The sequence below is a fragment of the Saimiri boliviensis genome, chromosome 19 (genome assembly GCF_048565385.1).
Source record: "Saimiri boliviensis isolate mSaiBol1 chromosome 19, mSaiBol1.pri, whole genome shotgun sequence".
Taxonomy (NCBI): Eukaryota; Metazoa; Chordata; class Mammalia; order Primates; family Cebidae; genus Saimiri; species Saimiri boliviensis.
Window position 1 is genome coordinate 29,158,523 of NC_133467.1, and position 19,005 is coordinate 29,177,527.

Below are 19,005 nucleotides of genomic sequence, written 5' to 3' on the forward strand. Positions count from 1 at the left end.
TGGACTAACTCTCAGAGGCCTTTCCTGCTCCAACTCTGGCCTGGGTTCTGAATGTTTTACATTCACACTTACATCTAGAACTGATCACAGCCTCCCTGATCTCCCCAGTTGCAATCCCTTGTTTTTTGTCTGTTGTCTCTACACTTGTAATCCATCTACTTCACAGCCATTAACCTAGTCTTCATTAAGCGCTGTTTTCATTGTCTCTCTCTCTCTTCTTCTTTATTCAATTCCTATACTGTTCCTTTGCCCAATTTGATAAAATCCAAACTCCTCCACCTCAGGACACACCCTCCTTTCCAACCAAGCTTATGGATTTGTTCCTTTTTGCTACTAACTCACTGACGCACATTTCTCTGGTCTTGCCATTCCTGCCAGCAATGTCTTCCTATCAGGCCCACTTCCTGGCCCCACCCTCTCTGTTCAGCTGGGCCCCCTTATCTCCATACCAGCAAGGAGGTACCATGCTTCTTCAGCTCCTGGCTCATTCAGTGAGGCTGACGGCACGGCAACAGCCCTGCTCCCCTCTCCATCTGCCACTGAAACACAGCAGTTGACTTTCAGACCTTGGGTGTTGGGCCTGCCCAGTCCTCATGTTATCTCACCTGCTGTATTGGCCCTGTCCCTAGAACTGGTCTTTTCCCTTGGTCCTTGCTCTTAGATACTGGCTGAGTTATCTTCCTGACCAGATTGTCTTCCCTGTCATTCTTCTCTGTTCTGAACTTCAGGCAATATATGGGCTCTACTGTCTGGACTGATCTCCAAAACACTACCCAGCTTGCAGACATCCACCCACCTCTGTGTACTTAAATGAAGTTGTTCAATGTTCATAATAATAGCTCCCATCGATGGTTTATGTATTTCACTTTTGTTATTTTCTGTAGTTTTATTTTTTATTTTGTATTTTCACTTGTATTTGTTGTTCATTTATATGCTTTTATTATATTCTTTATGAAGTATTTTATCTACATTATCTTATTTAAACCTCATAACCCTAAATCAGAATATATTCATATTTGAATTTCTATATGAAGAAATTAATGTTCAAAGAGATTAGGTAACCTGCCCAAGGTCACATAGCTTATGAGTTGCTACAGTCTTTTGTCAAACCTGACCTAAATTCTTCTTACAAGAAAGCTTTCCAATTAATATTCAACTCCTTGGCTCATGCTTTCAGTTTGTGGTGCAACTTTATGGACTCACTGTTTAGTGTGTTTCAACTATTTGTATCTCAACCCTTAAAGATCCTCAAGGACAAGAATCTTTTCCAAAGCAAAATAATATTGATTCTTCCAAATGACAGAGAATAGACTCATAGAAAATGGTGTTGACCGATTCAGTCTACCTTCACGTACCCTTAGAGTGAATAAGGAGGCATAATGATATGGTGTTTAGAAGTATGGATTAACCCCTCAGGTGACCTCTTTGATCTATGACTCAAGGTTCATTAATAAATGGGCACAGTAATGGCCAAGCCCTTACTGCCTCATAGAAACAGAGAACATCCCACCAGAAAAAGGCCCACAGCTTCTTACTCATGATGGCTTAGATGAGAACAACACTCACAGCTCCCAAACAGAATGGCATTGGATCCTCATTACAAACCTTTGCAGTAGGCAGCCATCCCTGTTACGATTTTTAAAAGAGGTGATGGAAGTTCATAGCAAATAATTTGTTCATAGTCATTCAGCAAGAAAGAGTCAAAATTAGTGCTCAAACCCAAATCCCCTGACTCAAGCCCAGTACTCTTTCAGTCATGCCGCATGGCTACCTCTTCTTGCATGAAATAATTCAATAATGCAGGCTCCAGATGATGAGAAAAATCAGCATAAGAAATTTCTATTTCTAAAGATAAATAGATGCCAATAACTTTCACATTCCCGAGCTAAAAATACTTCTTAAAAAGCCATGGATGGACCCCAGCCTAGCTTGGCCTTAATGAAAAGATCACTTTATGCTGCAGCCTTCTAAACCCTTTTGTCCTAAAAAATGTACATCTCCCTTTGCCCTATTTCCCTTGGATGCAGAAATCACACAGACAGTGGCTAAGTGATCGAGGGTACCAGGGATCTATAATAATCCAACTACACAAACATGAGGCCTAATTTTAGACTGTTCCAGGATAGTAGACATTCTGGGAGTCTGCAGTATTTCTGGTCTGGTTGCCGTGTTTATGGCTCCCTGTTAATTAGCAGGGATGGCTTAAAGGTCACTCAGAGCACTCAGCCCCGTCATGTGAAATGGAAGAAGGACTGGGGCAGTGGAAATAACTCAAGCTATGAATTGCATTTGGAAACCACATTTTAACTAACAGACAAAAGCTCTGTGTCTTGCCGGCTGCGTTCTAACACAGAAATTTCATTTGCTGACCCTGCCAGGGACAAAGAAAGACTGTTTCTTAAATGCACAAAGGGTAAATGAGTCTCTGCTCACCTGCCAAGGAGCAGGAAAACAATTCACACCAAAAATATACTCTTTACCTTCTTATTAGTCACTGGCATTCTAACTCTGGTCTTCGTGACCTTTGAGAAATATTTCTCCACGGACCCAAGGACAGTAGTGACCTTCATGTGTTTTCACAGCATTGCTACAACATTAAAAGCCAGAACAGTAGTGGTGGGAACATCTTTACTAGCAGAGAAAGACCCTATATATTCTAATCCTTACCTCTAGATAAATACAATCGCCAGAAAAGGAGCATACAGTGAAGAGGAAGGGAAGTCCTGACAACGCCCACCACCAGCCTTCTACCCCTCCCTGGGGAGCGCAGTCAGCCAATGAGAAGGGCCCATTTCACAAATTTTGTGAAACTCCTCGTATTAGTCTTTTCTTACACTGTCAATAAAGACGTAACTGAGATTGGGTAATTTATAAAGGAAAGAGGTTTAATAGACTCACAGTTCCACATGTCTGGAGAGTCCTCACAATCATGGCAGAAGGCAGAGGAGAAGCAAAGTCACGGCTTACGTGATGGCAGGCAAGAAAGCTTGCGTAGGGGAACGCCCATGTATAAAACCATCACATCTCCTGAGGCTCATTCACTACCAGGAGAACAGTATGGGGGAAACTGGCCTCCTGATTCAATTGTCTTCACCTAACCCTATCCTCAACACATGGGGATTTCTGCAGTTCAAGGTTAGATTTGGGTGGTGACACAGCCAAACCATACCACCCCTTATGTGTCAGGAATAATACCAGGTAGTGTGAAAGCAGAAAGAAACCAGAGTCTCCACCTTCACAGATAGCATAGTGTAACAACAACAAAAAATAGATATGCACTTTAAAAAATATTATAGATATTTATTTATAAAATCATTTAGGAGGATAGAGGTAAGAGCAATTAGTTCTGCCTGGGGCTGGGTGGAGGATTCAGTAAAGTCTTCAAGAATAAGAGGTCACTTGAACTTGGCAATTAAGAATACAGCTAGTGCTCGACTTACGACCATGATTGGCTCCGACAGACCAGTCGTAACACGGTTTGGTCGTAAGTTGAGTAGGCTATATGTACAGTACTGTGAAATGATGTTATAAAAATCTTTAAGTCATATTTTATCCTAATTTTCTTTCGTAATTGTTATATATCATAATTTTCTTTGTTCATTTTATGCCATTTGTATCATCTCTACACCATTTTGTTTCTTATTTTTACATTCATCAGGTTTAAGTAAAACACTGCATTACCAGTACAACTGGTTTAATATTTGCAAAACATACAAAATTACAAAATACAGGTGCATACAAAAATACAAAATACAGGGGTAAAAAATACCATAGGAAACATTTTCCCAATTGCAAAACATATCAAAATATATAAACATGTACGAAACATTTTATTGCCCAGCTGGGCAACGTTTGCATTGCCAGACGCGGAGCAGTCGTGGCTAGCGATTGTGGTCGTAAAGTCGAATGGTCCTAAGTTGCATAGGTCGTAAGTCGATCAATACCTGTACTTATAAACACATTTTAGGCACAGATTAACATAAGGAAAGGGCAGGCCAAACTAAGAAAAACTATGAACAAAGATAAAGGGAGGCCAAGTACATATGTGGAGGATAATGACCATTTTGTGATAGCTTCAGCCAACAAGAGATTTTAAGCGGAAGGCATAGGGTCAGCTTTTCGTTTTAGAAAGAGGATTTTGATGGTAGTGTGAAACATGGAAGTGAAAAAGCAAGCATCTGAGTCAAGAGTGACTATTTAGGAATCGACTTAAATAGATAAGAGGAGAAGAGATGGAGACCTGGGAAAGACTGAGACCATGGGGATGAGAGGAGAAAAGTTCTGTCTCATAAAGACACTGAATGCTGCTAATAGGTTTTTCAAATCCTATTTTTACAGTGAGCTCAATGTGTGTATGGTTCTAGAATCAGCAGAGCACTTTCATCTTCATGATCTGATGCCAGTCATTCCCTAAACCCGGTAAAGTAAGCAGAGAAATTATCTAAGGATGCTGTTTTAGCATCATTAGAAACTGAAACGATGCAGTTTTATAAATTGAAACTTAGAAACTGAAACAAAAAAAAAAAAAACAAATGAAGGCAAGGAGCGGAGGTCAGAGTGTGTGGAGGGTAGCCCAGAGTATGGAAGAGCCAAGACAGCCAGCCTCAGAGACACAGGCAGGAGCAAGCGTGCCTGAGGGCAAGGGGACCAGGAGCCTTGGGAGAACAGAGAAGCAACCAGAAACGAAGACGGGGTGGCACTCTCCTTTCCGGCACTTGAAAAAAACAGAAGAAAATCTTGCTTGACTCTACTTTCCTTACATGCTACCATTCCATTTCTCAAAAACATTCTCCTTACTTGCTGTTCCCAAATCCTCTTTCCGTTCGCTCTTGAACCCATGCTAAAAAGGCTTTCTCTACCACCACCCCATAGCAATTCTTGTTAAAATCATAAAAATGCCTGTTTCTAATGTAATAATCAATGATCAGTCTCCATGTCACCTGTACTATCTGCAGCCTTTAACACAGTTGATCACTTCCCCATTTTTCACTACACTCTCCCCTTGGCTTCCAGGACCGCTCACTCTCTGGGTTTTTCTCGTAGCTCACTGGTTTCTCCTTCCTAGGTTCCTCCTCTCCTATCACCTCTTCATGCTGGAGTGGCCCACTCAGACCTTGGTCATCTTCTCTATTTGTACTCACTTCCTTGATGATCTCAGTCACTCAGCTTTGAGTTTCCTCTATATGCTGAAGAATTACAAATTTACACCTTTATACCTTCAACCCAGACCTCTCTCCCAAATTCTAGACTTGTATATCTAACTTCCCATTCAACATTCCTATTTTTCTAAAATAAATATTTCAAACTCAACATATAAAAAACTAAACTTGGCTGGGGGTGGTGGCTCATGCCTGTAATCCCAGTACTTTGGGAGGTCAAGGTGGGTGGATCTCAAGGTCCGGAGATCGAGACCCTCCTGGCCAACATGGCGAAAACCTGTCTCTACTAAAAATACAAAAATTAGCTGAGTGTGGTGGCATGTACCTGTAGTGCCAGCTACTCAGGAGGCTGAGGCAGAAGAATCACTTGAACCCAAGAGATGGAGGTTGCAGTGAGCTGAGATCGCGCCACTGCACTCCAGCCTGGGTGACAGAGCAAGACTCTGTCTAAAAAACAAACAAACAAACAAACAAACCCCCTAAACTTCTAATCTTCCTATTTCTTCAAAAACTTGTTTTACCTTCAGGTATCTCTATCCTACCAGCTGTTAGGTGAAATATTTTGGAGTCATTTTTAGTTTCTTTCTCACTCTTTACATCCAATCTAGTAGCAATTTCTGCTGGTTCTACGTTTAAAATGCATCCAGAATCTAATGACTCCTCATATTCCCCTGCTACCCCTCTATTGTAAGTCTCCACTATTTCTCATCTAGATTACTGCCTGTTATGGGTTAAATTGTGTTTCTCTCTCCCACTTCCCTCTCTGCTTTCTCCAAATGTGTTAAAGCCTAACCCTGAGGACATCAGAATGTGATCTTATTTGGAAATAGTGTCATTGCAGATGGAATCAAGTTAAGATGAAGTCACATGGATGGGACCTTTATTCAACATGACTTGTGCCCTCAAAGGAGAGGGAAATTTGGATACAGAGACACACACACAGAGGGGAAATGATGTGAATAAACCCAGGAAGAGGACAGCCATGTGAAGACAGAGGCAGAAACTGAAGTTATGCTGCCACAAGCCAAGGAGTACCTGGCACTAAAAGATGCAAGGACAGGTCTCCCCTGAAGGCCACAGAGAGAGCACGACCTGGTTGACACCTTCATTTCAGACATTTCACCTCCAGAACCCTGAGATAGTTAATTTCTATTGTTTTAATTCACCAAGTTTGTGTTATTTTATTACAGCAGTTCCAGGAAACTAATACACTGCAATAGACTCCTAACTCCTCTCTGCTTCTACTGTTCGCTCCACCTTAAATTTATTTCCAACGGATCAGCCCAAATAATCTTTTTGCTATAAATCATGCTCTGTCACTTCAAAATGACTCAAAATTCTCAAATTTCACTACTCAAAACTCTCCAATCTCATTCAGAAGAACAGCAAAGTCCTCCTAATATAATGGTCTATGTGGCCTTACGTGGTCTTTCTCCTATGACCTCTAACCATCTTTTTCTCCTCTGCCTCGTGTCCTCTGATCTAGCTTCTTTGATTTATTTATACATGTCACGTATTTTCACATTTTAGCAGTCTTTGCCTGGAAGATTATTTCTCCAGGTGTTCACATCCTTTAAGCTTTTGCCTAAATTTCTCCTTCTTGAAGTGCCTTATCCTGACTATCTTATTTAATGCTGTAAATTGCCCTGCTCTTCTCCAAATCCTAATCCTAAATTTCTCAACCTTAATCTATCTCTCTGTCTTTTATTTATTTATTTAGAGACAGGGTCTCGCTGTCTGGAGTTCAGTGGTGCAATCTCAGCTCACTGAATCCAGGCTAGAGTTCAGTGGCGTAATATCGGTTCACTGAAGCTTCAACATCCAAGGCTCAAGTGATCCTTCAATGTCTGCCTCCCAAGTAGCTGGGACTACAGGTGTGTGGCACCATGCCCTGCTAATTTTTAAAAAATTTTTTGTAGGGACAGGGTCTCACCATATTGCCCAGGCTGTTCTTAAACCCATGGGCTCAAGCAATCCACCCACCTCAGCCTCCCAAAATGCTGAGAATACAGGTGTGAGCTACTGTGCCCAGCCCTATCTCTTCTTTCATTCCATATCACTTATGATTCCCTAGAATATCTTATTTTCTTATCTATTACATATATATTTTTTGCCTATCTCTACCCACTAGTTTCAGGAGGCAAGGGTTTTTGTGTGTTTGTTTTATTGTTTTACCTTAAGCATCTAGGACTGTATATATCACATAGTGGGAGCTTTATAAGTATTGGTTGAAGTATTAAATAAATTTCTTGCCTCATTATTTTGCTTAGAGACAGTTCTACATGAAACATTGACAGAAACACTGATGTATATGTGTGTGCATGTGAGAATGCATGAGCACCGGTGTGGAGAAGATGCAATTGGGAATTGGGTTTAATTCTCAATTCTGGTAGTTTATATCTGGACAATCTAAAGTGAGTTGCATCAAATACCTCAATTTCATAATTGTAGAATGCATGCAATAACTTCTACATCACATAGTTGTGAAAAGCAAATTAGATAATAGTTATGAAAGTGCTTTGGCAAACTGGAAAGCATTCTAATACTATAATTAGTAACATTTTGTATGTGTTGAGACTTGTTTTTTCTTTATGGTTCTACTCGTTGTCAACACTTTCCTTTTTATTTTGAGACGGAGTCTCGTTCTGTCACCCAGACTGGAGTGCAATGGCACAATCTCGGCTGTCGGAAATCTCCGCCGCCTGGGTTCAAATAATTCTCTCGTATCAGCCTCCCAAGTAGCTGGGATTATAGGTGCCCACCACCAAGCCTGGCTAATCTTTTGTATTTTTAGTAGAGATGGGGTTTCCCCATGTTCACCAGGCTAGTCTTGAACTCCTGACCTCAAGTGATCCGTCTGCCTCAGCCTCCCAAAGTGCTGCAATTACAGGTGTGAGCCACCGCACTCGGCCGACATTTTCCAATTAACATGGAAATTTAGTTAGCTGGGAGAACATGATGTGAAAGAAACAAAATCTGATTTGGTAGTAGACCTATCTTTCAGCTTACAAACTTGAAGTTATGGGCAGCAGCTTTTAAAGCCCATTTTATAGAGGAGGGCAGTCAGGTGTCTGCTCATCGAAGTGAACTAGACAGTACAACATTGGTACCTTCTACTGTTTTACCTCTGAAGTCTATAACATAATTATTTTTATCTTTCTATACTTTTTACATCGCTTTTGAATCACTAGGAATAAACCTAAGCAAACCATTCTGACTTGTGCTTTTAACTTATCTCCCAATTCAGAGGTTCTAAGGAAATCTCTGAATGAAGGGAAAGGTTCATTTAAAATCATGTTTTCTGAACAGTATCTTGCTCAGTTATATTTTTGCCAGACGAAGAAGAAAGCTATCCTGATAAGAAGGAGCAGTGTCAAATAGCTCTGGAGCAGTATACCAGAATAAAGATTATCATACTAGTCTTTTTCCAACATGTTCTAAAAACTTTAAATAAATGTTTCCCTGCTTCATGTAGGTACCTTTGATTTTCTTAGCAAATCCCGAGGTTTACCATGCCTCTTTGGATTTGGAGTTTTGGCAGATTCTGCAAGTATGTGGCTCAGGGACATGGGTTGAGAGGCGGGAAGTGCAGGAGTATGGGAGAACAAAGCTTTGAGAGACCATCCAGATTCAGGGGCAGGGATCTCTAAGCTAGACAACCTCTTGCTCCAAAATGTAGCTCCTTCTTGTATAACATAGAAAAATAATATTCACCCCATTAAATAAGAACTAAATGATATAGTATATATGACATGTCCACTACAGGGCTTAGCATGTATTAGGAGCTCCCAGAATTGTAGCAATTACTGCAATTGAAATGAACTTGAAGTCCCCTTTCTAATCAGCATTAAGCAAAAGAGACACATTAACTAAAAGAGCTAAAATACCTAGGAATTTTCTTAATGAGGCGAGTCTTGTATTGAGCCTGAAGATTGCATAGGATTTTGGCAAGTAGAAAGAAAGAAAAATGGTCTGTTAGGCAGGGCATTCATCATGATCAATGCTGTGAAGGTAGAAAGAAGCACAGGATGCATTGAAAACAAAAAAAGTGAAAAATCAAATGAGTTTGGGAATAAGTAGTAGAATCATTAGGAGATAATATCAGATAGCATGTTAGATATGCATTGTTATTGTCCATCTTAACCTATCCCCTACCCCTTAGGTAAAGAACCCCCCTTGTTATAAAAGGAAAAATCCATTTCATGCTATTCAGATACCTCCCTCAAATCAAACAAGAATTATCAAAACCATACTAAGCAACCAACCATCATAAGATACTTGAAGGAACTAAAACAATTAAAAACAGGCTAAAAGTTCCCCAAACTAAAGAACTAAATACTGTAGGAGGTAGAATAAAGTAATGAAGTCACTTGAATATAAATTTCTTCAGAAATATATAAAATAATTTTATATTCATAACAAATCAACTTTAAAGAGACTATAGATTAATAGTTAAAAAGTGAAAGAAAGGTCTCAATAGACAGATAAACAGTGACTTAGGGGACTAGAACATCAAGTAAGGAAAATCTCTTAAAACATAACATAATAAAGAGATGGAAAAAAAAATGACAAAAAGGGGGAACATGAACCAAACCAAGCGAATCAGAACCTTACTGAGACTTTTCTAGTGGACCGTGTAAGGAGAGAAATTCTTTGGGGTTTGGATATTCAGGATGGTGAAATACCTGCCCACTCTTGTTTGGCCTACCATGTAAAAGATAAAGAAAAACAAGTGAAAGCAGAACTGAGCAATAAAGAGAGACAGCACTGTAATCATCCAACAGGTTCACTTTGCAAACTGCCTGGATAAAGCCAATTTATCCAGACAGCAGAAATGCAATAGAGAAAGAGATTAATTCATCCAGAGCAAGCTGAATGGGTGGCCAGAGTTTTATGACTCAGATCAGTCTCTCTGAAAATTCAGAGGCTAGGATTTTCACAAATAGTTTGGCAGGCCAGGGAATGGGTACTGCTGATTGGTTGGGTGGGAGTGCAATCACAGGGGTGTGGAAAATGATCCTTATGGGTGCCTGAGTCCACTTCTGGGTGGTGCCACAGGACTGGTTGATGGGTCCAGATGGAGGCATTGGTTATTGGAAATGCAAAAACCTGAAAAGGACATCTCCAAAGGCCAACAGTGATATTATCTGCTGGAGTAATTGGGGAAGTTGCAAATCTTGTGACCTCCAGAATAAAGACTGGGAATCATTTATATCTACACCTTAGCAGAATTCAGGCTCTTCTCATCCTCCTAACCTGGTGGTCTTTCATTAGCTTTCCAAAGTCAGTTTAGTTTTGAGAAAAGGCTTTCATCATAAACTAAATGCCTCCAAAGTTAGCTTGGCTGAAGCCTAGGAATGATTAAGGGCAGTTTAGGGCTTAAAAGCAGAAGTGGGTTGGTTAGATCAGATCTCTTTCACTGTCATAATTTTCTCATGGTTATCATTTTTGCAAAGGTAGTTTCAATGCTATGATTCCATTTCTCACAATAATGTAGTAGCAGAGACTGGATTTATCCTCACATACAACAATAGAAAATGAAGCAGACTATATGAAATAATGATTTTAAAATGCTGGAAAATAAGCAGGAAAGGTCTCTTATCTCTAAGAGAGAGGAAAACAACTGGAAGCATTTTCCAGGTTGCCATATAGAAAGGAAAAACTCAAAGCCCAGCACTCCTATGGAGTTAAGGAGACAGAGGCAAGAGTTCAAGGAGACCAAGTCAGCTAGATTTAATGAAAAAAGAGTATCAGAAATAAGGGAGATGCACAGAAACAAAGCTTCAGAGATCTGTAGAAAAGTCTCCTGGGCACTTTGGTTGAGTACTTATCTCTGCATGAGTGAGAGGAAACATCCCAAGATTAGGGAAATAACAGCAATGGAAAAAACAGTCCACTAGATAATTTCAAAACCTCACACAGGGCCAGGATTAGTTTATGTTCCAAAAAGCTCGAGTGAAATGACCTCATAAGACAAGTGATATCCTGGAGTCTTTAGAAGGTTGTGGGTGTATTCATAGTGTTACATTTTCCCTAGAATGATAACCAAAGTGAAGGACCGAGGGAAAGATCTCAATCAATTGAGGTTTATTGAGACAGCTGTAGGGCATGTCTGGGAAAAATATGAGATGCATCTGTGGCTTTTGTTCTGAAGATATTTGTCAGGAGGTTTAGTATTTATATGTTTCCTTAAAGGGTGAGGACCGGCAAGTAGGAAGACAGGTAGGTAGGCAATAAGGTGAATAGTTATATTCTCGTGGAACTTTAGTTATTGCCCAGTAAATCTACATTTTACATTCGATAAGGTAAATGTTTTATGAAAAAAAAAGGAGTAAAAGAAGAAACAATTATGTAGACATTTCCAGGTAGGTGGAGAAATTATTGATCTTAGCTTGTCTTTGGTCTACACCTGGGAAGATAAGCTTCAAATCGACATCTTCGGTGTGGAATGGAACAGATTTTAGTTTTAGAAGCTAGACTTAGTTTATAGACCTAACGTTACAATGTCCTTGGCATGTCCTTTTTCAGGGGGGTCCAGCAAAGAACTTACTTAGGAATGATCTGGGGTAACAGTCATTTGTAGATGCCTGAGGCCTTTTGTATTTCCATAGGGATCTTGCTGGTACATAATGCTAGTAACAGCTATTGATTTGGAAGAGGGTGTTGTGTGACTCAAGCCTCCAGACTTAATCTTTCTCTTGGCATAAAGAATTTGAAGAGTCTGAGATTTGGAATTTTTCTTTATAAGACCAAAGGCAACTCTGGAAATGTTCTAACAAAGGTTAGAAGTAACTTTGAAAAAAATTTAACTGACTCCAGGTAACATAACTAAATGCCATTACACATTCCAACTCTATCTAAAAGAATACAAGAAAATTCAGCACATAGTTATACAAAATTCACAATATCCAGCATCCAGTAAAAACTTGTAAGGCATGTAAAGAAAAGGAAAATGTGACCCATAAGCGAAGAAAAAATAATCAATTAGAAGAAACTTATAAATGAAAGAATGGACGGAATTAACAAAACACTGGGGATAGCAAACGTTCTGCAAAGGTCAGATTATTGAATAAAGGACAGATATTATTAGATTTGAAAGCTACATGGCGTCTATCAAAACGACCCCACTTTGCTGCTGTAATGCAAAAGCAGCCATTGACTAGGCATGAATGTCCACACCAAAAACTGGAAACAACCCAGTCATCCATGGATGAATGGATAAACAACTGCAGTATATCCATGAAGTGGAATACTCCTCAACAATAAAATGAAGAAACCACTTAAATATATAACAAAAGTCATGAATCCCAAATGCATTATGCTAAGTGGGGAAAAAAAAACCAAACTAGTTTCCAGATGTTACATATTACATAATCACTTTTTGTAGAATTTTAGAAAAGGCGAAATGCTAGTGACGGAAAGTAACCCTGTGGTTGTCAAAGATTAGGGATCAGAGGAGAGGACTGATCACAAAGAGGCATGAGGAAACATTTTGGAATGATGGAAATGTTCTATGTCATGACTAGTAATAGTTACAGAGGTGTTTACATGTTTTGAAATTCCTTAAACTGTATATTTAAAGGGTGTATATTTGTAAAGTAGATTTTAAAGGAATTAACTATAGAAATCTTGGAAATTAATCATCTGAGAATTGGAGTACAAATTTGGGTTTTATAATTGAATAAAAAAACACAATGGACACACTTGAAGAGTGAATTAATAAGCTAGAAGATAATGTAATGAAACTCTCCCCCCAAAACTACATAACATTCAAAGACTGTAAAGTATGGTAGAATTAGAAAATGTTCAGTATAGACCTAAAACTTCCACAGTATTTCAGAAAGCGATAACAGAGAAAAGAGAGAACAGGAAATGATACTGTAATTCTGATCGATATCTTCTTTTATTACTTTGATTAGCTTCTTCCTTTAAATAACAAAAGGCTGCATAAGAAAACTGAAAAGACTGTAGGCTGACCCAGGCCTACAAAAAAATAAAAGGAAGAAAACTTAAAAGACAAGACATATACTAGTGAAAACATTTGCAACATATGTGACAATGGATTTGCATTTAGAATAAACAAACTAAAACATATGAGAAAAAGATAAATAATTCAACTTTACAAAAAAAGGAAATGAGCAATTTACTGAACAAGTAATATAAATGACAAATATATAAGAAGGGGCTGACTTTCAAAAGTGATGAGAAAAAGGTAATTGCGATATAATTTTGACATCATATTTACAAACATTTAAAAAATAAAATAAAATAATATCAAAAGTCAAAAGTTAAGATTTTAAGAAAATGGCATGGCTAGAAACTGCTTATGCAATATTGTTTTATTAAAGCTACAACTTAGTAATGTTTACCAAAGATTAAGATGAAAATCTTATGATCCATTAAGTTCACTTCTAGGAACCTGGTCTAAAGAATTTTTTTTATCTATAGACACAAGTACAATGATGATCGCATATAATAGCAAAGCGTTGTAAACATAAATGTCTAATAGGGAACAATTCAACTCCATTCTACAGAATCCTATTCAGCTAAAAAAACAATAACTAGGGTAATCATCATGTAGTGACACAGAAAGATCTTCAAGAGGTATTATTAAATATAAAAATCACATATATGGATATTATCCAAACATACATATATGGTCATATTATTTCTCAGTTGTATTTTCAAATATATATGTAAATGTATATATTTGAATATTAATGTAGAGGCAGTCTGGAAGAATGTATGCCAGAATGTTCTACTAGTAATGAGGAATAGAGGGGAGATGAAGGAGAGTTTTCCCATTTTGTTCCATTTGCTAACAAGTAATTCTTCTCTGAGATTCTGGATGAATATGAACTTACAGGAAAAGTGGCAAAAGAAAGTATTAGCAGGGATTATAGGTGGAACTCCTAATCAGAACCATAATAGTTATGATAGTTCTGATAAATGATATAGATCTAATCGACTTAAGCCCAAGACCTAAAAATGAATTTGTGAAGCTCTTTTATCTTTTTAAGCCCAAACCTCAGATTTCCAGTTAATTACAAGGGATAGGAGGTCAAAGAAATAAGTGTCTGAGAATATTGAACGAATAAAAGAGGGCGATATCTCAATGTCAGGCTCTTCCTCCTTCTCCTGTAGTCTGGACCCTATTACTTCAAAAGGCCACTTGGAAGGGGAAAATGGAAAGATAGAGAAAGGTTGCAGGCTAAGAGGAGCTCGAGCAAGAAGAAGCAAAGAAAGCCAGCCATGGTATCTATTCCGTATCTATTCCCAGGGGTAAATGTGACCCAGGAACAACCTTAGAATAAGATTAATATGTCTTCTTTTGGGAAGAAGAAGAGAAATGTGGAAGAACTTTCCCTTAGAAAAAGAGAGTAGCTAAGAACTTGTCCTCTCCTTCAATTCTGTTTGTTCATAGGTCTGGCTACTTTATTTGCAGAGCCCTGTGCAAATTAAAAAGGCAGGACTTCTTGCTCAAAAACTAGTAAGAATTCCAAGATAGCAGCAGCAGGGCATTTAATGAAGTCCGGAGTCCTGTTGAGGACTAGGCCCTGTGAAACTATACAGGTTGCATACCGATGAAGAAAACCCATGTTTTAAAACACGGTGCTTTGCAGACAACACTGGTCAACAGGGATGTGGCTGGAGGAAAGAAATGGAGACTGCGATGGTAGTCTCTGACCCACAACTCCACATCCAGCATCTACTTCCGCTTCCATGTATTTGTATCGGTCAGGATCTCAGCCAGAACAAACAAAATCCTCAAAAAGGGGTTGTTTAAAAACTATTAATGAAGGGACTTTATACAAAAGTGTGGCAGAATTCAGGGAAAGCGGGAAGCCACTGCCATCCTTATGCCTGAAAGAGCAAAGTGAACTTTGGTTACTAGAACTCAGGGATGCTTAACTATGAGAGAAGACCAAGGAAATTAGCACCTCCTTAAGAAAAAGAAAAAGCCCTTGTCAAGCAGAGGCCCTGGAGAGGGGAGCCAGGAGAAAACATCCCTCTCTTCCTCCCTCATGAGCCTATGCTTCCCACTGGCAGGACTGAAAGCCAATGGGCAAGGGAGGCAGCTGGTCAATGCTGCCCTTAAAGGTCTGCCTTCAGGAATCAAACCAGGATAGAAACAGAATCTGGACAGAAGAGAAGTAGCTTTGATGGTGCTCCTAGAACCAATGAGACAAACAGGGCACTGGTAGCCCTCAGAAGCTTCTGGAAAGAGCCAGAAAGGAACATCAAAATAATTTCTGGGCTACACTAGTCACAAATAAACAGCACATTCACTTTCCTACCTTAAATTACACCAAGGTAGATCATCCACTTCAGCTCACCACAAGGTTATGCAGAGAGCACGAAATGGCACCAGGGACCAAATAATCAGCAAGCAAAGATCCCTCAGAATTAGACAGTGCAAGCCCTTTCCCAGAAAAAAAGAAGTCAGAACCTAGAATATTAAACATGTGATGAGAGGGAATAGTGTCCTAGGAACATTCACCTGAGAAAAATGTCACCTTCGGGGATTTCTTGATGAGCATGACCTCTTTAAGGAGTATTTAAGAAGAAAGGATGGCAGAGATTCTCAGTAGGTGATTTCAGAGAAGAACAGTCAATTAAGTAATTCCAGGGGTATGAGATCATTCTGCATCCCATAAACACGGTCAATGTTCCCCTATGTTGGTAACAGCCTGTGCTGAAAAATCTAAAGCAATTAGTTTTGTCCTCCAAGGTTTTTGAGCACCTACTTCAATCAGATGGAAAGGTTAAAACAAGAGCTAAATATGCCCTGTTGTCACCATGAGGGCAGCTTTGTGCTTGATGGAAGCATTCACTGTGATTAACCCATTCAAGATTTGGGAGCGCAGGTAACAAAGGCGGTCAATTGGGACACTCAGAAACAGCAATTCCCCAAAGAACTAGGAACAGGAACATTTGAAATCAATATCATTCGAAAAATAAAGTGCAGCTCATTGTGTTCCTATTATGATTTTACTTTGCCTCTGCTTTCCCAAGGAAACAGTAATGACAGCTGAAAAACATTTTACTCATTCTTTCCTTCATGGCATTTTTGTTGTTGTTGCATGTATTTTACTGCCTTTTTATCTCTGGTTATATGTGGGACATTTTTATAATAAAAATCAAGAGAAAACACTGCTTTGTAATGTCATCTTCCAGCTGTGTGACCTCAGGGAAGCCAATTCATGAAAAAATAACCTTTAACAACTGAAATAAATTTCAACATCATCTTCAAACTCTCACTGCAAAGATGAGACAGAGATGGGGATACAAAAGTCTCCAAGTAAGCAAGGGTAACAGACAGTTCTCTAGACCTATCTGCCACCTTTCAGTGATTGCTCAGCTCAGTTCCCTATCCAATTCTACTCAATGATATAATTCAATTAACATCAAAAGAGTGCCAGCCACATGGAGGGCACTCTGTTCATTGGTATTAGAAGTTTACTGATGAGTTTAATAGACTGTGATAACACAATAGAAAAGGTATAGAGTTTGACATCAGAATGTTTTCAAGTCCTAACTCAGCAAATTACAAGCTATGAGATGTTTGGAAAGTTGCTGGGTCATTCTTAGTTTCATTTCCACATTTGTAAAATGGGAATCATATCACCTAAACTCACAGAGTTTTAAGAATTTAATAAACTAATGGATGTAAAATCTTAACACAATGCTAAAATGGTTGTTTTTTCTAATCCCATCTTTCTCTTAAAGGCCTCCAAGTTATTCTTTCTCCATATTCCCATAGTAGTTTGCAATATCTTTATTATAACATTTCTAAAACTGCTCTATAATTATATATTTCTGTCTTCCAATAGAGCTGTAGCACCTTGAGGGGAGGACCATGTATTATTCATTACTGGTAGCTAAAAGTGATAAGATATGTGAAAGAACTTCTTAACGATATGGCACTTGTCATGGTGAGTTTCACGTTAAATTTGACACATGAAATACAAGTTATTTCATTAAATACAAATCAAGCCACTGCTGTGAAACTATTTTGTAGAACTGAGTTGACTTTGAGTTAGGATGATTATCCTCCATAATCTTGATGAGCCTCATCCAATCAGTCAAAAGGTCTTAAGAGGAAAACTGAAGTTTCCCCAAAATAGAAGAAATTCTGCCTGTGACCCACAGTGTTGAGCTACAGTGTTTCCAGCCAGTGGGCCTGCCCTAAGGATTTAAAACTTTCCAGCTCCATGACCATATATTCTGTTGACATATATATAGATAATATAGACAGATATAGATGCAGACATTACAGATACAGATACAGATACAGATAGATACACTGCTGCTTCTCTTTCCCTGGTCAAAGCCCAATTGATAGATTTACCCTCATACAGTATCACACAAATACTTGTTGTTACCTATTGTCTTAGCCATTAGGGCTGCTATAACAAAATACCATAGACTGGGTAGCTTATAGACAAACAGAAATTTCTTTCTCACAGTTCTGGAGGCTAAGTCCAAGATTAAAGTGCTGACATATTTGGTGCCTTGGTGAGGGCCCACTTCCTTAGACAGCAATCTTCTCACTCTGTCCTCCCATGGTGGAAGAGGTGAGGTGACTCTCTGGGGCCTCTTTTACAGGTGGACTAATCCCATTCACAACGGGTCCACTTTCATGACCTAATCACCCCTAAAGTCCCCACCTCCTAAAACAATCACTTTATGGGAAGCGGGGGTGGTTAGCATTTCAACATAAGTTTTAGGAAGTGGGGAAATATACGCATTCAGACCGTAGCAGCTACGATTCTTCTAGCTATGATCCATGACCTTATCTTGAGTCATTACTCAGGATAATGACTCATTATCATTACTGCTCAATAACTCTTGTTAAGACAGTCATTTAAGGTTTTTACTCCCAATTCTGCCATGAACTTTTGCAGAATTGTTTACATTTTCAAAGTCTTGTTTCTTTATATGTCAAATGAAATATAAATGGAATAATGTAATAGTGTTTTCACTGTGCCTGGAACATAACGACTATTCAATAAATGTCTGCTGACTTTTTATTATTTTTGTCATTATTATTGTATTAGTCCATTTTTATATTGCTGTAAAGAACTGCCTGAGATTAGGTAATTTATAAAGGAAAGAGGTTTAATTGACTTGCAGTTTCACAGAGCTGAGGAAGCCTCAGGAAACTTACAATAAAGGCAGAAGGGAAAGCAAACATGTTCTTTTTTTCATGGTAGCAAGAAGTGCCGAGCAAAGAAGGAAAGCCCCTTGTAAAACCATCAGATCTCATGAGAACTCATTCACTAACACAAGAACAGCATGAAGGTATCTGCTCCCATGATTAAATTACCTCCCACTGGTTCCCTCCCACAACACCTGGGGATTATAGGAACTACAATTCAAGATGACATTTGGGCAGAGACATAGCCAAACAGTATCAATTACTATTGTTGTTTTTAGTCTGAGACCCTGGAAGAAGTCTATAGTGTTACCTTTCTGACTCACATTTTAGGTTGCAGACCTCATTTCCTGAAAAGAACACTAGGAAAGGAGGTTTGGGAGGTGAGTTTTGGCATTATCTGCAATAACTCTCTGTGTGAACCTTGGATAGTCACTTCATGTCCTCCAGCTCAGTTACTCAATAAGGTAAGTACTGGCCCCATCTTCTTCATGATTCTGAAGTTCAAATAAGTCAGTGTAAGAATACACCACAAATGCTCATACATATACAAAAACAGTAGATACTCAAGACATACTTGTTAAAGGAATGAATAGCCAAATGGATGACTGTTGATGGGGAAAAAAAAGCTTAAGTAAAATGATACATCAATTCATCATAAGAAATAAGGCTTTCACTCTACCCAAG